General features: G+C 33.9%; 1 protein-coding gene across 2 annotated transcripts in view; it reads left to right on the top strand.

The window, feature by feature from the left end:
* Window positions 1-1078: 1078 nt before the first annotated feature.
* LOC128680498 (octopamine receptor beta-1R-like) overlaps window positions 1079-22897 on the top strand; it is a 60388-nt gene continuing 38569 nt past the window's right edge. For both annotated transcript variants that reach the window (XR_008405868.1, XM_053763700.2), the window contains exon 1: window positions 1079-1226. The gene's annotated coding sequence lies outside the window, so the exon portion shown is untranslated. The remainder of the gene's footprint in view (window positions 1227-22897) is intronic.

Genomic DNA, 22897 nt, shown 5'->3' on the forward strand with positions numbered 1-22897 from the left:
CTACTTCATTTATTTATATACTAGATTTTACGCGCAGCTTCGCCCGCGTTTACCCATGGCGATAGAATTTCCAAAATCAAATCATTTATTCAGAAATTAGGTCTTCACAGGCTCTTTGTCATGCCATATTATAAATTGAATAACATTTACCTAAGCTGCAATGCAAACTACTATCACCATGACATACCACACCATATTGTACCTTTCTTAGCGGACGTCTCTTTGAATCTACCTTCCTGACAAATTTCATATTAATAGATCTAGTAGTATTATTTATACAAAGATAGGTATTTTATTATAACCTGTAGAAGCGGATTTATATATAGCAGATTTATACCAACTATTAATAGCAACGCAGTGACCACAAGTAAGTATTGGTTTACAAAAATAGGAACGTCCCTTTTCGATTTGTCCCTTCTGCAAAGATTTATTGATTCCCAACCAGATCTAAACATTTTATAGATTTGCATAAAAATATGCATAATAATTAAGGTAGCTGTTGAACATACATAGGTTTTTTCGCTAAGATATTAACTCTATCGTGACGTCACGTAAGAGTATTAGGTATTTACGCACGGAGCGTTTTTGGACGAGTCCAAAAATGTGTGATTTTATTTTTGTCATATCTCCGAAAGCATTGACATTATCACAGGTTTTTTTTTTCACTGGCTTTTCTAATAATAACGAGGCTTTCGATCAGTCAGCAAAATAAAAATTAGTCACCTATATACCTTTATATTGAGCTATGACTAGCATATTTTCCAAATCAGCAAGTAATTTGCACAAAGACAAACCTATATAAAAATAAAGTATTTTTTTTGCGAAAAAACAACTGTACTATTACAGATTTTTTCTTGAGCGAGTCCAACTCGTACTTGGCCACTTCCTTTTGATTAAATTTATTACAGGGTACTCATTTACTTTTTTCATTGAGCATTGCAGATTGTTTAATTAGTTATTTTCTATATTAAAATGGCCATCTGTCTATGTCATAGGCTCGTGTCCAGACTGGTGAACAGAAGTGCGGGTAACATGCGCCGCGCTCCTCTGCAGAATCATCCTCAGTCAGTCTCAAAGAGCGGCGCGCTCCGCATGTCGGCCGCCATCTTTACGTACGTTCCTTTTTCAAATATTAAAAAAGTGTGTGAGTTTATGGAATTAAAAAGTGATTGAATAGTGGTGATTCATTTTATTTTTTTGTTTTGTTCATGCAACTATCAAATTGGGTAAGTGTTTTTTTTTTATGTAGTGATATGTACTTATAATAAAGTTGTAACTATTTAGGTATATATAAAACCTAAGAATTTTAAATATAATGTGAAACTTATGAAATTCGAGTTATTTATGTACTAGAAATTAGATGTAATCCGTTGTAGGAGTATTTAAGAGTATTTACTGTGGAAAATCTCGTTTGAAAGTTCTTTGAGATTTTTTATTTGAGGCAATCATTAATTTAAAAAATTACATTAAACTTCTTAAATTAGTAAGTTGTCTTATTAAAAACTCTTCAAAGAAATATTTAATTGTACACACAAATTGAGTATTCTTTACAGGGTTTTGTCTGTTTTTGTTTTTTTTTACTTTTATTAATGATATTATATTAATTAAAAACGAGAAAAATATTTATTCAACTTACATTGGTTTTAAGTACAACATTATCGAAACTTAAATAAAACTTATTAATAAATGTATTAATAATTATTAATTACTAGCCGCCCGTCCCGACTTCTCTCGAGTAAAACATAATAAATTACAAACGTAAATCTTCCTCAGGAATCACACTATTGCGCATGAAAATCCGTGTAGGTAGTAATTTTTGAGTTTATCGCGAACAGACAGACAGACGCGGCAGGGGACTTCGTTTTATAATATGTAAGGATGAATATGTATTAATATTAACATTATTAATTTCTCTTATCGCTCGTTTAATATTAATACGTACATTAATTAAGCTCCACAAAATAAGTATCTAGTTTTCTTTTTAACACGTGTTATCAGTAATTCTCGGTTACATCATCGTCTTTGACGCCACGAAGTCATATTTTTGAGATCTGAATCTTAAATAAATAAATATATTAGGACAAATCACACAGATTGAGCTGGCCCCAAAGTAAGTTCGAAACTTGTGTTATGGGATACTAACTCAACGATACTATATTTTAGAACAAATACATACATAGATAAACATCCAAGACCCGGGCCAATCAGAAAAAGATCATTTTCCATCATTACCCGACCGGGGATCGAACCCGGGACCTCTCGGTTCAGTGGCAAGAACCTTACCACTGCGCCACCGAGGTCGTCAATCTTAAGATTATCTCAATTATTGATTTATGTAAAACTACACAATTACACGGAATACCTACACTAATATGACAACACATAATTAGGATTTGATTCTAAGAGCATTCATTAACAGTCAACAATTTGATTATACAGAGAAGACTGTATCTTTCTTGATACAAGCAACTGTTTAAATGATCTCCTTTCGGCATTTCTTCTCTACAGTGTTCGTTCCGAAATCCTAGTAGTTTGTAGCTTTGGTAAATATTATTTAATTCATAGAATATGACGTGAAAAAGTGCCTGTGGTGGCCTAATTTATGAATGATTTGATTTTTGATAAGGACATTCGTATCACTTGTAATATTAGTTCTTTCTTCTCGAGTGTATTGTATCTAACACTATTGTCAAATTTTATTCAGGTCGCCTAAAGGCATCTGTCATTACTTTTACGACTGCCGCCTGCCGCCGTCTTGCGACAAGTCGCTTACACACGACATCAACTAGTGTTCAGTTTTCAAATTCAAATTCAAAATTCTTTATTCAATTTAGAATGATATACAATTATTAACGTCAAAAAATTACTTAAACTAACTCTACCGCCGAATTCCAAAGCGCAGATGAAGAAGAAGCGGCGCAACAAATTTCACCGCGCCTTTTCTCAAAAGACGAAGTGTGGAAGTTTCTCGCGATGTTGTTTCATAAAAATACAGCTTTGAAAATATCATACATAGTATGTGTATGTATGACATGTTAACTATATTGACAAAGCTGTAATGTTGTGTAATTTAAATTTAATCTATTTTTTTAAATTTAAATTTAATCAATTTTTTTTTTAATTTAATCTAGATTTTATTCTACTTCTGTATGTAATACTACATACATCTAGAATAAAATCTAGACTACATTTAAAAAATAGTGGTGTAAAACAGAAACTAATATTTCCTTAATTGAAATTATTATCTCCGCGTCAGATTGTTTGCTCAGTTAAAAGTTTAGTTCTCGATAACTGGGAAAGTTAGATTGGTATAATCCGCATCTATCCTCAGATTAAGGTCCTGTTTCACAGTTTGCTGATAAAGTATCTGACAGTCTTTATGTCACATATCAAACAGGTAGCCTTAATTTTTTTTTTCACAAATGTTAGATAGGGCTAACTGGCCAGGCTACCTAGCAATCAACTTATCTGTCAGATTACAATATGATATTTTATATTATTCCTGTAGATTACGTGAACGAGTAACAAGACACATAGGATGTATGTGTGTTTTACAAATTTTCGTATTTATAATATTTGTAGGATGAAGTAGGATTGTTTGAAATGTGCAAGGCAATGGCGAACTACTCTATTTATTACTAGATGTTGCCCGGGGCTTCGCTCCCGTGGGAATTTTGAAATAAAATATTATAGCCTCTTGGATAATGTACCTTTCTAATGGTGTAAATAATTTTTGAAATCGTTTCGGTAGTTACGGAGATCCCGCCTCAAACATACAAACTCACAAATGCTTACCTCTTTATAATTATAGTATAGATTACTCACCACCACGGCACTAAACCATGAGGAATATGACTTTATGAAGAAGATAGAACAATCTTACTGACCTTGGCAATAGTAATGTATCCACTTGAAATAAACTCCTTACCTTTGAGATAACGTTTTATAGTTAAGTTTACGATGTCATCAAAGAAGTTAGAGAAATTAAATTTCTAAACAGAGACTATCTTGTTCTTGGTTCTCAGAGCGTTTCGACCGCTGCGGCCGCACTTTCATTAGGATCCGTCAATTTTCATGAGAATTAGTAGGTACTCCTTAATATTTACTAAATCCATGGGAAGGAATCATTTTTAAACTCAATCCTTCATAAAAAAAAGCCATAACTCAATCGGGAAATTAAATCCAGGGAAATATACAAATAGGTCAGTGCCCATAGCCTAGAATGGCTTATTTATTACAGTCTTTTTTTACTCTGTGGAGAAACAAGGCATTTGTAGCAAGGAGCTAGACGCCGGAACATTATTTATCTGTCCCATTTGTAATTCGTCTCGTTTTAGATACTGGCAATGTGAAAAATAAACGGCTATAGATAGAACTCGATTCGAAGGTTCGAAATAAGAATGGCATTTTTATTTTTCACCATATTTTTTTAAATTATCATTAGGTGGGTACTAGCTGTTACCCGCAGCTTCGCCCGCGTCAACTTCAACAGTTATTAATTCCGGGATATGAAGTAATCTATGGCCTTCTACGTACTTCTAAATATACCTCTAAGTACCTATGCGACTATCAAGATTGTTGGTTGAGTAGATAAAGCACGAAGATTCAATAGACTTACTTTCACTTGTAGAGTATCGAAATTCTAGTTTTTTATACTGTATAAATATTTTTCTATCTGTTTAATTAAATAAAACCACGTCTCTCTGTATGTTCCCTATAAACTCTGCACGATATTTCATGCGGTTTTCACTAATACATAGTGGCATTCCTGAGGAAGGTTTAGGTGTATAATTTATAGTTTTTACCCGAGCGAAGCCGGGACGGGCCGCTAGTAAAAGATAAATTAAGTTATTTGCTTTTTTTTAAGTACGAAAAGCTAAGGGCTCTCGCGATAATCGGAATTCCGAGTGGATGAAGTTATCGGTAGGTAAAGCCGAAATATTTCAAGGAATAGACGATATAATTGGATTTGGGTACACATTAATGAGAGCATAGAATATATGTTTGATAAGTTGATATCGCTAATGACGATTTTAAAAAGTGGCATTACGCGAATGTGGCCAAATTTTTCCAGGACGACATTTGTGAAAGAAATGTTCTTTAAAACCATCCGTAGTTGCGTCTCCACCAAAATTGTGCTGTGCGAAGCGGTGTTTCAATCAGTCAATTGAATTATATCATTGAATTTTGTTTTTATTGGCGGTTAGAAACTCAGCTGGGTGAATTTCACAAGCGTATGAACGCGGCGTGTAACGTTTTTAAATTAAACATAAAATGAACATTGTACCAGTGCTCTACTCTACTTATTTATATAATAGGATAATTAAATTGATTACTGTGTGTGGTACAATTTAATAAACACTAATGACAGCCCGCGGCGGCGTTCGAAACGCTCGTGAAATTCACCCAGCTAGGCGCCGCACCACATGACTAATAAATACAATTCCGTAATTTTTGACAAACATAGATTGTTCAAAACACAGCTGTGGTCCGCTCCGCGCAACACAACTTCGGTGGAGTCCCAGCCCAGCGTAAAAGTTATAGATTAGATATAAATATTTCAATAAAAATGGAAAATGTTTTGACCTAGATATTGTAACACAGTTTCAATAATATTATCTGCGTCGTTGCCTCGATAGGCAAGAATGTTGGACAAAAACAAGTTCATGGAAATATTATTATTTGCTTTACTTTTTTTTTTTTTTTAATGGAGTTGCGAATGAGTACCGATTTCACAATTGATTTTGTCCATTACCAGTGGCTGCCCGCGACTTCGTTCGCTGATTTATTTTTGAATAATTATTTTTTTTAGTAATAAAGATTTTTTCACTCTTGAAGTTCTTGAAGTTTGACTCCGTGTCAAATTTCATCGAAATTAGTCCAGTAGTTCTTGAGTTATATATTAGGTATTAATTATAAATAAAAATGGAAATGTTTCCTCTATAACGTTAGTACAGATATAGATAAAAATACGAATAAGCAATAGTTTATCTCTATGTAAATATCCACCGTGACGGTATACAGGCGGCCGGTAGTAAAATCACAGCGGAATCTTCAAAACTTCAAAAATGTACGATAATCCTTGTTTTTAAAATAACAAATAATTTTTTTTATAAATATTCACCATTAAACTGCTTGGATGTTTGGCAAACATATTCTTGTAATAGTAAGTTTACAAGAATTCTTGTAATAGTAAGTTTACGAATAAATATTTATTTATTCGTAAACTTACTATTACAAGAATATGTTTGCCAAACATCCAAGCAGTTTAATAAATATTTACCGTTAAACTGCTTGGATGTTTGGCAAACATATTCTTGTAATAGTAAGTTTACAAGAATTCTTGTAATAGTAAGTTTACGAATAAATATTTATTTATTCGTAAACTTACTATTACAAGAATATGTTTGCCAAACATCCAAGCAGTTTAACGGTAAATATTTATTAATTTTTTTATTTATTATTTTATTATTTCAATCACGCGAACATGAGAAGGTCGTAGTGTTCCACTATAAATCATCATCATTAGCAGCCATTTAAATGTCCCCACAGCTGGGGCACTGACCTTCCTTATGGATGGATAAGGAGTTTGGGGCATGACGCACCTCATAGTGTACTTACATTGTTATATGACTTATAAAAAAATATACATAAATGTATATTTAAAAAATGGTAAACCCATCTGGCATGATAGGGATCAACACTGTTCAAATGAGTTTCTTTCGGCATTTCTCTTCAGCAGTGGTCGTTCCGAAATGCTAGTAGTTTGTAGCTATGATAAATATAATATAATTTAGAATTAATATGACGTGAAAATGTGCCTGTGAAGGCCTAATAAATAATTTGATTTTGATTTTTGATTTCACGCGGCCCATACGACTTGGACCAACGGCTTTACCCGCCTTCCGATAAAAATAGTCATGATAATTATTCGCCTGTTGTGTATAATATAGTAAACAAGCTACACGCGCCTTCGTCAGCGTAGAATTGGTACTGCCAATTTAATTTTTTTATGATGAATGTGTTTACGCTTGCCAGATTACTGATTTCTAGTGCCAGTGTTTTTGTGTGAGACCCAATGAAGTCGTCTTTTCAATTAAATTTTCATACCAACTTTCACCCCCCAATATAGTCTCTTGGGGGTTGATTTTTTAAAAACGTAACCTGTGTTTGAATGGAATTCTTTAACGATTTGAAATTTCATACCAAATATTAAATTGATATAGGTCCAGCGATTTAGCCATAAAAGCCATAACAGATAGACAGACTTTCGCATTTATAATATTAGTATGGATATATCGTTTCACTTCTGAATTCACTTTATTTTAAGATTTTGGGCTCGTACCACCTGCGGAGTACGGTCCGTTTGGTTTGAATGGTTATCGGAGGATGAAAATGAGGGAAATGAGGAAATCCAATGAGGAAAAAAGTAATTTCTTACTTTTCGAACCCGCTTTCGGCATAAATTTGATTTTAATATATGCATATGGCCTGTTCTAGCGCTTGTTTTGACAAATCTAAAATCACAGTGATAAAGCTTCAAATTTGGAAGGTTTATTATTACTAGTAGCCCAGCCTGGTTTTGCTCGGATAAAACCATAGTAAATTATACTCCTAAAACTACGTCTTGAAACACTCCATCTATTAAAAAACAACTTCGGTGGAGTCCCAGCCCAGCGTAAAAGTTATAGATTAGATATAAATATTTCAATAAAAATGGAAAATGTTTTGACCTAGATATTGTAACACAGTTTCAATAATATTATCTGCGTCGTTGTCTCGATTGGCAAGAATGTTGGACTAAAACAAGTTCATGGAAATATTATTATTTGCTTTACTTTTTTTATATCCACTCCATCTATTAAAAAACCGGTCAAGTGCGAGTTAGACTCACGCACCGAGGGTTCCGTATGAAATTTTGAAGATCCGGCTGTGATTTTATAACCGGCCGCCTGCTTAATGTCAACCTTCTTTGGGAATGCTATGGTTGTCTATTAATTAGTCCCTTAACATTGCTGGGTACAAAACTCCTGCCGCCATTATCTCAGCAGAGCCGCCAAATCATTTATTCAGAAATTAGGTCTTCACAGGCACTTTTTCACGTCATATTCTAAATTAAATGATGTTTACCAAAGCTACAAACTACTAGCATTTCGGAACGACCACTGCTGAGAAGAAATGCCGAAAGAAACTCATTCAAACAGTGTTGGTCCCTATTATGCCAGAAGGGCTTACCATTTTTTAAATATAAATTTATGTATAATTTTTTATCAGTAATATAACGATACACAATAAAGTACATGGTCAAAAGGTATACTGAAACATATTATGCATTAATATTGAATTATGCAAATCTCATCATCTCAATTAGCATAATTAAATATAGTTTATTATTGTAGCTAGTTTTAAATATCTAAGAATACATAGGGACAGATAGATGGAAGTAACTTTGTTCATACTATGTATTGGCACTGAACCCAGGGCGTGGGTCACAGCCCCGAAACCTGTTACGCGGGAAGACAGAGAGTGAGTTTGCAGATATATATTATAGGAAGCAAGTGGTGGTCGATAAAAAACTACTATTACATGAGTCAGATTGCTATACAAACTAATGCGGGACGAGTAGGATTCGAACCTGGGACATATCAGTTCACCATCAGATACACCACCACCGTTTCCGTGTTAGAAATAACACACTCGAAAAGACTCAAATTAAAAAACATAATTTTCACAAAAAAATCTCACCCCGTACAATGAAACGAAACACAAATACGAGTATGATGCCGCAGATCCAGAACGCCTGTAAAAGCAAATCATAATAAGCTGAATACTTAATTAATATTCCGTCACAATGTCGCTGTGACGACTGTAACATCAGAAACGTGCCTGCGAAAATAAGAGATATATTTTCAAACGTACAATGAATTCATAAAGCATTAACGTCAATGTTTACCAAATTTATTATTTTTCAATTTATAAAATGCTTTCACTCAGTTTACAATACGAACTCGTAAACAAAATCGACAGATTGTAAATTACTTACTTATTACGCTGGCTCAGTGACCCCAAATTGGATTCTGGCCTTCGAAACAAGAGTACGCCATAATCTTCTGTTCTGCACGGAGTTCTGCCAATTGACCGCTCCCAGCTCGTGCAGATCAGCTTTCAGAGCGTCGCTCCAGCGATATCCGGGACGTCCGACTGGGCGCCTCCCCAACACCTTTCCCAGATAAGCTGTAATAAATGTGATTGTAAATTAGTGTTGCCAAATTAATAAAACGTATTAGACTATCGCTTGCGTTAGTTATTATTCTGAGGGATTTTTGATCGTAGACATTTAATTTATCTAGAAATTGATTGTCTGTGTCTTTGATCAAACCCGTGGAATTAGTAGGTACGTAAGAAAAGAAAGAAAAAAATTGTTTATTTCCACCATAATTCAGATTACAACAGTTGTAATTAATATGGAAGGGGGTGGACTGGAGCCTAAGCTAGGAAAATCCTGTGTTACGTAGTTTAAAGTTTGTGACGATGTAAGTTTGTTACTCTTTCACGCAAAATCTACTCGACGGGCTGTTATGAAATTTGGTACACGGGTCGAATAAAACCTATAGAATGTACTTTTTAGACCGAAATTCCCACGGGAGCGAAACCCAGGAGCGCAGCTAGTCATCTATATATGTACCATAATAAATATATAATGCTTTTTATGAACGAGTATTTAACTCGTATTTTATAGAGATACAACTACAACATTACATTGGCATTAATTTAGTATAAGTTCTATACCTAATACTTACACATTACTGTATTAAATCACGTAGGTAGTAATGTAAATATTGGAATTAATTTAGTATATATATTTAGCTTTGCCCGCCCACATCTCCGTCCATTTGTGTTTATCACGAACAGACAGACGCGACAGAGGACATTGTTTTACAATATGTAAGAATATGTAACTGGACTAGAACAAATAAATAAATATTTTAGGACAAATCACACAGATTGAGCTAGCCCCAAATTAAGTTCGAGACTTGTATCATGGGATACTAACTCAACGATACTATATTTTATAACAAATACATATATAGATAAACATCCATAAGCCGGGCCAATCAGAAAAAGATCATTTTCCATCATGACCCGACCGGGGATCGAACGAGGGACCTCTCGGTTCAGTGACAAGAACTTTACCACTGCGCCACCGAAGTCGTCAAGAAGAAACGATGGAAGGTGGTGTGTAGCGGTAACCGAGTTGTATTCCAGAACTGGAAAACGGAGCGTAGGACATCCGGCAGCTAGATGGGTCGACGATGTAAAGGAAATTGCTAGCAACAACTGGGTGGGGATGGCCCAGGACAGAGATGGTTGGAGTAGACGGAGGGAGGCCTATGCCCAGCAGTGGGTCACGGAGGGCTGCAGATGATGATGACGATATAAACAAAGGACTTTACAATACATTTACAGATGTACAGACAAATTAATTACATGTTCAAAATGCCTTATGAATTGGATGGAAGGCGATACTTTTATATTATTCAAGCGAAACACAATAAGGAGGGTACATAAATGACGCATTATTTGGCGTGTGGTTCCGCCCTAGATTAAGACCAATCCATATCTGAACGAGGAATAGGTGAAAGTATTTTGGAAATCAACAAACAACAAGCTTACAAACACTCCCTTTTTATAATATTTGTACATATTTTAGCTATAGAATATATTCTATAGCTAAAATATGCATTACCTATTTACTGTAATCAATACAACTAACATTTACAACTAAATTTTACTGCCTTACAAGGTAATATATATGTCACGGTAAGTTTGATTAATTGAAAATTTTTAATAATTTTACAATATTAATAATCAATTGAAATTAATTACTTTTATTAGTTATTATTAATAATTCGCTACAGCGCCCCTGCACAAACCTGTGTAACGGTTAGGTTAGGTTAGTATTTTGATCAAACAAAGCGGAGCGAACGGAGTTTCAAACTATTAAAATATTAAATTAGGGGAACCAATAGAGACCCATTTATTGCATTTATCGGTCGGTACTATGTTAAATTATTAATAATCACCAACAAATATGATTAACTTCTCACATTTATCACGACTTTCGGCAATTATTAACAATAGGCAATAGTTCACAATTATTAATAATTTTCAATTAATCACTGTTACCGTAACATATAGATAACAATTATTACCTGATCTTCGAAGACAGCGTTAAACTTGTAGAAATAATCGCGAAATAAATTCTACTAAAAAAACTTTTTTAGTAGAATTTATTTCGCGAAACTTTTGTTCTGCCAATTTTTATTTTGCAGCCTAAATATGTAATAGAGTGATATTTACGACGTTTCCACGGGGTTAGTTATGGTGGGGAGAAAGAAATAAAAACTTAAGGCATATATTATTCAGTGTTTTCCTCCCTTGGGATAAAAGGGTCTCAAACTAAAGAAACTAACTGATAAAGTAAATATTTGTAGATATTTAATTTGTAGTCTAAGTTAAATTTACAGTTTGTTTTAATTGTATTTTTTTTTAATGTTTACAGATAAAATGAAAACTCAAAGAAATCATTTTACTGATTGATACTGACTTATACAATTCTTTTTGTATTTATTGAATACCAGCTGCGGATTCATGTGGAAATTCCACACGGGTGGAGTCACGGGAATACTAACTAGGTTAACATGTTTATTTATTTATTTATTGTAGTCATCAAAGATCGTAATTTAAAATTGAGACAGACAAAAAATGCACGGCGTTGCATGGGCAAAAATATATTTTTTCTCTTTACTTAGATAAACAAACAGTGACACAACAAAAAAGATTATTTATCTGGCATTATGACGGTTTGTTCATGGAATTAGTACACAAACTTTCGCATTTATAATATTAGTACGTAATCGTAGTATACCATATTAATATATGGTATATATAAATACAAATTTACTGAAACATATCACAGGGAGTTAACCTCATACTTTTGAGTTCGAGTGAGAAAAATTAACCCCCACGAGAAAATCCCTAAAAGCTAAAGTAGAAGATGAAGCAGATTTTATTCAAGTATTTTGTTTTAATATTAGGTCTTTATATATGAAATTGGCGTTGTATGGGAGGAACAAACGACGACGTCGGTGGCGCAGTGGTAAAGTTCTTGCCACTGAACCGAGAGGTCCCGGGTTCGATCCCCGATCTGGTCATAATGGAAAATGATCTTTTCCTGATTGACCCGGGTCTTGGATGTCTATCTATATATGTATTTGTTATATAATATAGTATCGTTGATTTAGTATCCAATAACACAAGTCTCGAACTTACTTTGGGGCTAGCTCAATCTGTGTGATTTGTCCTAATGTTTATTTATTACAAAATGTCGAATATTTTTCAATATAATAACATAACATCGCATTTATTTCCCTCATAGCATCCATCCAACTGTCGTAGTTAATTTGACAAATCCCTTAAAATCATTGCCCGGATCAACTTTGACCAAGCTCACAAATCCTCCACAAACATACAGGACAAATAGCTAGCCTTTAACTAGGGACAACTAATTATGGGTACGCATCTGCGTTTACGGACTATAATCCTGCCAAGTTTGGGAGTCACTGTCAAACGATAAGTGAGATTGTACACTGAACAAAGTTACAAAATGTGTGTCGACTCTCTGTCACATTGTGTTGTCACACTAGTGAGCCATATATATTTATATATCAGTATTATATAGGAGATGTCTTTTTTATAGAAAAATATAAAATAAATAGACAACGCAGCGCGTTGCTACTCCTTTTCGTAGGTATTGTTTTTGCATATTTATTTGTCAGACATTTGGCAAGCACATACCAAAGTGTCGTTAAATAAATAAAATTTGTATTCTTAATTTTGATCGCCGAAACGCTGAACGTAGAAAATTGACAATCTCCTTACAGATTCTTTATAGGTCGTTTATAAGCGTTTAGATTTTGGAAAAGCCGTGATAAATGTCATAGAACATCTACTTCTAACGAGATGACTTTCATATAATAAAATGACGTCAAAATTAACTAAACGGATTTTCGTGGCCACTTTTTGCATTTTAATCGACTGTGACTACATTCTGTGATGGAAAACTATAACATATACTACAAAAATTCTTTATCTAGTCTGGCAGGAACTGTTAAAATATTTTTAACAAATAAAAGAAAGTGATTAAAAATGTGAGGTGGCGCTAGTTTGCCGGGACAAAGCGCCTTGAAACTCACCCTTTTTCATTGAACGTTTCGTAAAAACAATGCAGTAGAACTGCAATGACCTTTACCCAGAAAACGTCGTGATCACAAGCGAGTATAGCCATAAAAGTGTACCAGCACTCTTATTTCAGAAACTTTAGGGCCGCAAACGAAACTTTGCCCACATTTTATCGGCCAATATTAATAGGTTATCATCGACCCTTTTAATTTTAATGAATGGAGGTAATGGAGAATCAATACAATTCTAATTAAAACCGTGTTTAATGGCCTGGAATTAGCGTTGGCATACATATTAAAATATTATTCTATGTTTGTACACATTTTATTAGCGATTATAAACTTTTACTCCTATAAAATAAATAAAATATATTAGGACAAATCACACAGACTGAGCTAGCCCCAAAGTAAGTTCGAGATTTGTGTTATGGGATACTGACTCAACGATACTATATTTTATAACAAATACATATATAGATAAATATCCAAGACCTGGGCCAATCAGGAAAATATCATTTTCCTACATGACCCGACCGGGGATCGAACCCGAGACCTCTCGCTTCAGAGGCAAGTACTTTACCACTATTATTATCTAAGTTACAGTAATGACATGTTATAAATGTTCTTCTTCAACTTCCAATCGCACAGCAAGAGTTCCGTACAAGTTTCAAAGTAGTTGTTTAAATAAGAACTGAATTTCCGATATATAATATTGATAAATTCAAAGGTTTTCCGGCCCAAATGTACTACATTTTAAATTTGATTCCAATAATGATTTAAACAACGTTCTTTTCATAATTAACTGTTCCTTTCATAATTAAATGTTAGATCTTCACAAAAGTTTCCACCTAAATTTAGAAGATTAGCGATTCACAAAAATAAATTTCCAACCGTTGAAAAAAAACACAGAACTTTTGACTCATTGAACGTTATATTACCGACTGGTCTTGATTACTTTTATTATAAATTTTTAAACAGTTGCTCGATTCACTCACGCAATCGAAGTTCATGTATCTTCAATTTTCTCAAATTAATTTTAGCAAATTTATAACAGGAAAAATCGATACGTTGAATTTAAACTTTTTAAATTGTGATTTTTCGTAAGTCATGTAACCGTGTTAAATAAAGAAATATATAGGGACAAATCACTACTACGATACTATATTTTATAACAAATACATATATAGATAAATATCCAAGACCCGGGCCAGTTAGAAAAAGATCATTTTCCATCATGACCCGACCAGGGATCGAACCCGGGATCTCTCGGTTCAGAGGCAAGTACTTTACCACTGCGCCACCGAGGTCGTCTTCTCAAACCTTCTAAAAAAATGAAGAATATTGCTGAAATGGACTTCGTATAATATAAAACAAGGTGCTTCCCGCTTTCTGTCCATAAGTATGCTTAGATCTTTGAAACTACTCAACGAATTTTGATTTTTAAATCAGCGGATTTTTAAATAGATAGTGTGATTCCTGAGGAAGGTTTATGTGAATAATTTATTATGGTTTTACCGGAGCGAAGCCGGGTTGGGCCGCTAGTTATAATACAATCCACTATTAAAATTAGTTTGCACATGAGTTTGTATACCAATCTGACTCATATATAATTTTCATAGACCACCAATTGGTTCCGGTGAAGGAAAACATAGTGAGGAAACCTGCACACTGGTGGACAGTTTAAGTTCACTAGTAAGCGATTACTTGCTAAAAGACACGTATTAGATAGAAAGTAATGTCAGTTGGCTTTAGGCGACTTGAATAAAATCTGTTTGCAATTCTTCTTCTTCTTGACCTTATCCCACTCATGTGGGGTCGGCACAGCATGTAAGTTCCTTCCATTTTGTTCTGTCAATGATTTGCAATTAACACACTCGAAATGAAAGAACAAAATAAACACCGCTTCAATGGAGCGAAAAAAAATGGCCGCGCAATGGGTTTGCCAAATGTAAATGACACGAAAATGGAAATCCCGAAGACAAATTGATAATTTAGCAAAGATATTCAAAACGTTCAAAGCCAATAGACGATATACTTAGATCGTTCATGTTGACTTAGCATTTTTTCCCAGCCTCAATCCGATTTGTCCCAATTGATGGATCAAAGCACTTCTAAAACCCCCTTACGTTGAGTTCTTTGTGTGGACCATTTATTGTATTACTAGCTTTTACCCGCGGCTTCGCCCGCGTAAATTTCCCACGGTAACATTTAATTTCCGGGACGAAAGGCACCCTATGTCCTCCATATTTCAAACTGTGTGTATGCAAAATTTCAAGAAGATTGGTTGAGTTAGATAGAGTGAAGAGCTAACAAACAAACTTACTTTCATATTTATAATATTAGTTAGGATAGGATTAGGATCATAGATAAAATAAATATTACGATATTAGTTGAGATCGATAAACTGGAATAGGATTGAAAAAAATCTCAAATTTATTTTAGGACTTTGTTGTATAGAATATTCCTTGTTCTCCCAATTGGAAACTAAACAAATTCTGAGCACTGGACACGTTATTAAAATTACTATAATATATTTATTCGACAAAAGGTACGGAAATGTTTACAACACTGAAACTGAATAGGAATAAATAGATAATAAAAACAATTAAATAACAATAGGATCGCAATTCGATCGGGCCGCACGATTACTACTACAATAAAAATGTGAGGTATGCGTCGACAAGCCTTTGAAATAGTTTTGTTTCGGGGCTCCATGCACCTAACGTCTCAACCACATAGATAAAAAAAGAAAAAAAAAATACCAGACTCCAATATGAATTCATTTTCGAAAATTTCATAAGTAATTATTTAAATAATTAAAAGGAGTCTTAAGAAATAATTAAAAGGCATAGAGCGTTTTAAGAAAGTACGTGTTACGGCTACAACAGCGAACTAGACCTAAGTTTAGTCAGCTAAACCTTAGTGCAGCAGATTTCAGTTGATTACACCTACTTATCTTAGGATAGAACTAGGTTTTGACGGCCTCGGTGGCGCATTGGTAAAGTACTTGCCTCTGAACCGAGAGGTCCCGGGTTCGATCGGGTCATGATAGAAAATTATCTTTTTCTGGATCTGTCTTGGATTTTCAGTCTTTATTTGTCTCAAGCAGTGACATCATACTACACATGCCATACCTATAGATAGGTCTACGTTTCCACGTAGACACACGCCTTGGTCTAACCGGCTTAAACCACTTCGGTTTAGCTGTAATATATTTATTTGTTTCATTAAATTACTTTAAAAGCCAAATCACGACTTATGTTGTAGCAATTGAGGTCTTGTTTAGAATACTAAAACTAAATTATAAAGTTAGATAATCTTTATTAAACACTAGTTTTTGCCCACAACTTCGTATGTGAGTGACAAATCAATTTCCCGTGGGAATTTCAGGAAATCCCTACTTAGTGCTCGCCTACGCTGTTCTAGGTACCTTACACACCAAATTTCAGCTTTCTACGCCCAGTATTTTCGGCTGTGCTACACTCAGTAACGCAAGAGCTTTATATATACTGATTATTTTTGTATAACCATTTCAACAGTCTTCAAAAATTTCGCCTGCGCTACGACGTAGCTCCGTAGACGTCGTAGGCGGTTCGTAGCTAGTGCTACGAGCCTTTGAGTCATTACTCTTTATTATAACTAGTTTTAACCCACGGCTTCTTACATAATATTAAAATTGGAGTATTCATTGCTACAAAAGGGAGACAGGATTTGTAAGTCTGCTAAATAATGTTAGATGTATATAATTAATGAATTTGCAGCCAAACACGGTAAGATAAATGCTATGACAATAAGTCTAGATTCAACAGAATAAGCGTGTTGCACCAACATTAGTTGGCGTGCAAATGTTATAGGATTAAACATTAACCTTAACTTAAATTTTGTCTATTACAAAAATAATCTTAATACATAATATATCTATTGAAATAAATTTTAATTTTTTAAATTAATAATGTGTATAATTAATATATATATATTCCTTTCATCCGCATTCGATCACAATCATAATATGTTTTAGTATACCTTTTGACCATGTACTTTATTGTGTACTGTTTGTACACAATAATGTGTTGCCTAATTTCTGAATAAATGATTTGATTTTCATTTTGTGTAATTCTAAATTTTACAGTTAAAATAATTAATTCCCTAATCAAATACGTCTGATTAAATATCAGACATCACAGGGCGCCCACGGCATGTCAAATTGAATTAAAATCCCACACGATCTCTTACATAAAATTTACTGTTTTTATCCTTGTCATAGATTTTTATTACGCTAGATACCGCGCGACCAAGCGTAGCACATTTTAGTACGCAATAAGTTCGAAAATAAGTTGACTAATAATGGTAAGAACATTTTTTTGTGCTTGGGGTAGATAAGTGTATCTATCAAGTGTGATATCCCCCTGCAAATTATATATGTTTCTCCTTAACAATACACTGCACCCATGTTTCTCCTCTTTTGGAATTCACGGCACTAAGTCCGGTCCTTTGATAGGCTTGCGTGGGGATATGGATCAAACACCTATAGGCCCTATTATTATTGTTTTATTATTATTATACCTTTAAATAAGTAAGAAACAAAAAAATACTACATCCTATACCTTATTAATCTTGGACTGAGACAAAAAGTAAACAAAAAAGAAACGAGAACCTAACAAGCCAAACATTTAAGTAAGCGACATGACTCCATAAAACAACAACAACAAAAAATAAGTACAAAATTAACAAAGGAATAACGAGGAATAATGATTTTTTGTTCAAGGTTTGTTTACCTTTTGTCTCAGTCCAAGATGAATAGGGGGTAACTAATATCAAAAGTGAAAGTAAGTTTGTATGTTATCTCTATATGTACTCAACTAATCGTCCTTAAATTTTGCATACACATAGGAGTACTTTATATCCCGGAAAAAGGACTGTTCCCGTGAGAATTAGAATTATTATAAAGCTGAGAAAAATATAGTTATTTATAAAAAAACACTTTCGTTGATCGTTGTAGCGGTAAACCATTTCCTTAAAAAAACTATGTGGATTTTTTTCTATATTACTTATTTATTATTAATATGTTGTATCTAGTGTATTATAAATCTGTGACGTTTATACTTTCGGAATGGATCCGAACTACGCCTACAAACTTTAATTAAATTAATAAATGGACCATTAAATTTTAAGCAGGCTTTAAATTAGTAGCTCTTTTATGGAAAAATGTCGAGAAAAATGTTTTTGAGTATTTCCTTTTTTCTAAGAACGGAGGAAAATTTAAATGTTCTAAACGTTTTGATGAAATTATATTTTATTCAAATATATTACTTAGACGGAGGCATTATTATTATCACTGTATACTATAGGACAAAGTCGCTTCCCGCTGTCTGTTCCTACGTGTTTAAAACGACGCAACGGATTTTTATGGGGATTTTTTTAATAGAGCCATTTCAGAGAAAGTTTTAGGTGTATATTACCAATTAATATATAGTGTCACAGATTCACCCGAGCGAAGCCGGGACGCGCCGTGAGTAGTTTTACTAGGTAAAAACATAACTTGTACGCTTAAACCTTCTTCAGGAATCACACTATCTATTGGTGAAAATCGCATGAAAATCTGTGCAGTAGTTTTTGAGTTTATCGCGAACAGACAGACATGCAGACAGAAGCCGAATATGTTTTGTAATGTGTAAGGGTACATAGCTATCTTTTATAATTTCTACCAATTACATTTATCCTAATCCTAACTGATATTATAAATGTGAAAGTAAGTTTGTTTGTTACCTCTTCACGCTCAATCTACTCAACCATTCTTCTTGAAATTTTGCATACATGTAGTTTGAATTATAGAGAAGGACATAGGGTATCTTTCATCCCGGAAAATAAACGCGGGCGAAGACGCGGGTAAAGTCAAGTTTGCAAATAAAAGTTTTACAACATCGTAGATTGGCTATTCGGAGTATACAAGATAATCATTATGTCAACAGGTGTACCTTCATCTCTGTCTTGCAACGGTTTCATATATAGCGGTGTTTCGCTCTAATTTATATTTAACATTCTTCCCGATAAAATATTAATTATTAAAAATTCATATTTAAACGAACACAAGAACATATATATATATATATATATATATATATGCATATATATATATATATATATATGCATATATATATATGTTCGTTTAAATAGGAAAGATCATTAATAATATCATTAATAACATATATACACACACACACATTATGATCTGCCGCGTCTACGGGCAAGTAATTATTAAATTTGTTTTTTGTTAATTAATCGCTTCAAAAAAGATCATTTTCCATCATGACCCGACCGGGGATCGAACCCGAGGTCGCCAAGTGTAGCTGAGAACACGCGAGGAATATAAAAAGGGATATATAGTGGAGCGTTTGTAGATTTTCCATCGACACGAGATTGCTTGCTCAATACTAGAAGTATTATCTGTGGTAGTAAATAACATCTACTTGTACTGTTTTACCTATTTATTGATCACCTTTTCCCGATGAACCTGCAGAACCAGTTGAAACTAGACTAAAGTATGTCGGCAGTCTCGTAAAGAGGTCACGATGGCCGAGATTGCGCGATGACCCTTGACCAATAAGATAGGTCATGTTTCAGTTTTACATCGCGAGATAACAGGTGACCGGCCTCATTTGTCTATATATATATAAAAGCGAAAAACACTCACTCACTCATCACGAAATCTCGAAAACTACTGAGCCCATGAAGATGAAATTTGACAGGAAAATAGATTGTGACGTCTCCTAAGACGTCCGCTAAGAATATTTTGAAAATACATTTCTAAGGGGATCAAATAGGGGTTCCCAGTTTGTATGAAACTTCGTCATTTTTGAAGTATGAATTTTTAAATTTTAATTTGTAGTTGGTAAGAAATAATAATCCATTAATGCGATTTTAAAAATTACATCCCTATAGGGGTGAAATAGGGGTTGCAAGTTTGTATGAAATTGTAGCGGGAAACGGGGAGTTGAACTAAAGATGACAAAAAAAATACGAATTTGAATCATAGTAATAAATAATTTTTACCTTTAGTTTTAGCATACACGATAAAAAAATAACTGAAATTTTACTTAGTTTCCTTTTAAGAACTGAAATTCACGCGTGCGAAACCTCAAAAGCTTGTTAATGAATAAAAGCTAAATTAAAAATTTTAATAACCCCGACAACATGTTGGCATCCTTACATGATGGTGATGGTGTCCAAACGACTGAAGCACAGAAGAAGCACACATTTACCATACATAGTTGAGAATATTCTCGATTAAATTATCTTATTAATATATAAAAAAACTAGCGCATACCTTCGCCAATGCGGATTTTGTGACGCGACGTAAAAACTACGCCTATATAAAAAACCGTACGTTTCATCGAGAAAAATAGCATTGTGTCCGTGAGAAAATCACGTGAACAAAGCCGCGTATAAAATTGTTAATAAACACAAAGCGAGTACATTTTCCCGAAGTATTTTAAAATATGTATGTAGATGACATTGCGCGGTGTAACCATCCACCCGATCCCAATTACCGCATTCATAAAAGCGTACAGTCGGCAAAAACATCATTATATTTTTTTATAAAAAAAAAAAACAAAGCTAAACAGTATTTGTTTTAAAATATGTAAAAAATTCTCAGATGAGAGAGAAATCTTAAATTAGCACTTGCTCGCAGTTCCGCTTGCTGTTGCCCATTCGACATTAGCTAATTAAATAAATCTATTCCAAATTTCATTAACCTTTTTGACCATACTTTCTATTACGATTTCATGGCATGTTCACAAAAAAAGCTTTAAAACACGCTTTGAGCGAAAATACGCTTTGTCACTATCGCACTTTGCAATATTTCGCAGTGACAGAGCAAGAGAAAAAAATTCTTTAGCTTAAAAGAACTCTGTCTCAGTCAGTCGGTGATCATCATTTACTAGACAATAAAAATAGTATTTGAACATCAAAGCCACATCAATATGAAATACAAATGTGTCTACGAAAATAGTTTTCAGTTTGGGCGGTCGTGCACAAAATCTTTTTTTGCTGACCCTACGCCTGCAAATGGCAGTCTGCTGAACGATAGAGGTCGATAAGAAAAAAACTCTGTAAACTTGATATGGAGTTTGTATACAGTGGCGGATCGTGACTTTGCGGGGCCCTGGGCTAACATTACTCGGGGGGCCTATTAAATATTCAACTAATTGTCATTTTGTCAAGAAATTGTTTATAGTGATGTAGGTATAGATAAATAATAAATATGCTCGGATAATTTCACACAGTGCCATCTACTCCAGTGTGTCAGTGACTAAATAACTGATATTATTGCATAAATATCATTTTTTGTAAATGTATGCATATTATGCACAGAAACACCCAGTCTCATGACAAAAATTTGAAAATTACAAATATTTGTCATCGGTGGGACTCAAACCCACGACCTTAAGCTTAGCCAGGCATGGTCAACTGCAGCAGAACAATAAGGCAGGTCAGTAATAAGGAAATAAAATACAAGTTGACGTGATATATGAAGACAGGAGCAACATTGCGTTGGATGATAAGCTGCGGGGAATCCCCTATGCAAAATGTATAAATGCCCGCTAAAATGTGTACCTGTTTCGTTCGCAAGACGCGTACACGGGTTGAATTGACCGAACAGGGTTACCAAACATATGAATGTTTTTTTTTTTTTACATATTCTTTCTTTCTAAATACGAATAAAAATAAATTAGAAAATCAATAAAATTACGATTTTCTAATTTATTTTTAAATTCTTTAATAGTAATACAAATCGTAACTCTGTATTAAAGATAAATTGAGGCTTTTTTATTATTTTTATTTTATTATTCTTTCTTTATTTAAAAACAGTTTTATTATTTATTTTATTGGGGACTTTGCATCCGCGGGGCCCCGGGCTTAAGCCGTAAAAGCCCTTAGATGGATCCGTCTCTAGTGGGGTTAAAATTGATGTGGTTATATTTTTTATCAGCACTATGTCACAGTGACAACATGGTTTGATATAAAATTTTGACCATGTACTTAGCAAGCATAAGCTATTTGTATAGTAACCGATAAGAGCCTCGCTCTTAAATTACATGATAATTGTTTATAGTAGCGGTGCGGTTCCCAAGGTCCCGCAGGTTCCCAAGATACAGTTTTCTTAGTTTGTAATATGTATATTTTAATAAATAAATAAAATAAACACATTTATTTTTTACATGTCGTATAAATAATAATGTAAATTCCTTCTAGCCACCACTGTTTATATGAGTTTCTCTCGGCATTTCTCCTCAGTAGTGATCATTCCGAAACGCTAATAGTTTGTGGTTGTTTGAAATATGAATTAAAAATTTAATGTACTCCTAATAAAGTGCCTGTGAAGGTCTAATTTATGAATAAATACTTTGAGTTTGGTTAAGTGACAAGGATATTGAATAGAGTACACACACACACACAATAAGAACACATTCTTATTTCAAGGAAAAACATACTTAAAAACAAATTGTTTGTAAGTTATCTAGGATTTTGTGCCTACCGCTGAAATTGAAATGGCAGATTGAACCGCTTAGGGCGAACGTATTCCAGATACGTCCAGATTTTGACCGGATTCGGCCGGATCTCGCCGGCGCCTGCCGGTTTATCGAGTGTTATCG

Source organism: Plodia interpunctella, chromosome 24, assembly GCF_027563975.2.
Source record: "Plodia interpunctella isolate USDA-ARS_2022_Savannah chromosome 24, ilPloInte3.2, whole genome shotgun sequence".
Lineage (NCBI taxonomy): Eukaryota > Metazoa > Arthropoda > Insecta > Lepidoptera > Pyralidae > Plodia > Plodia interpunctella.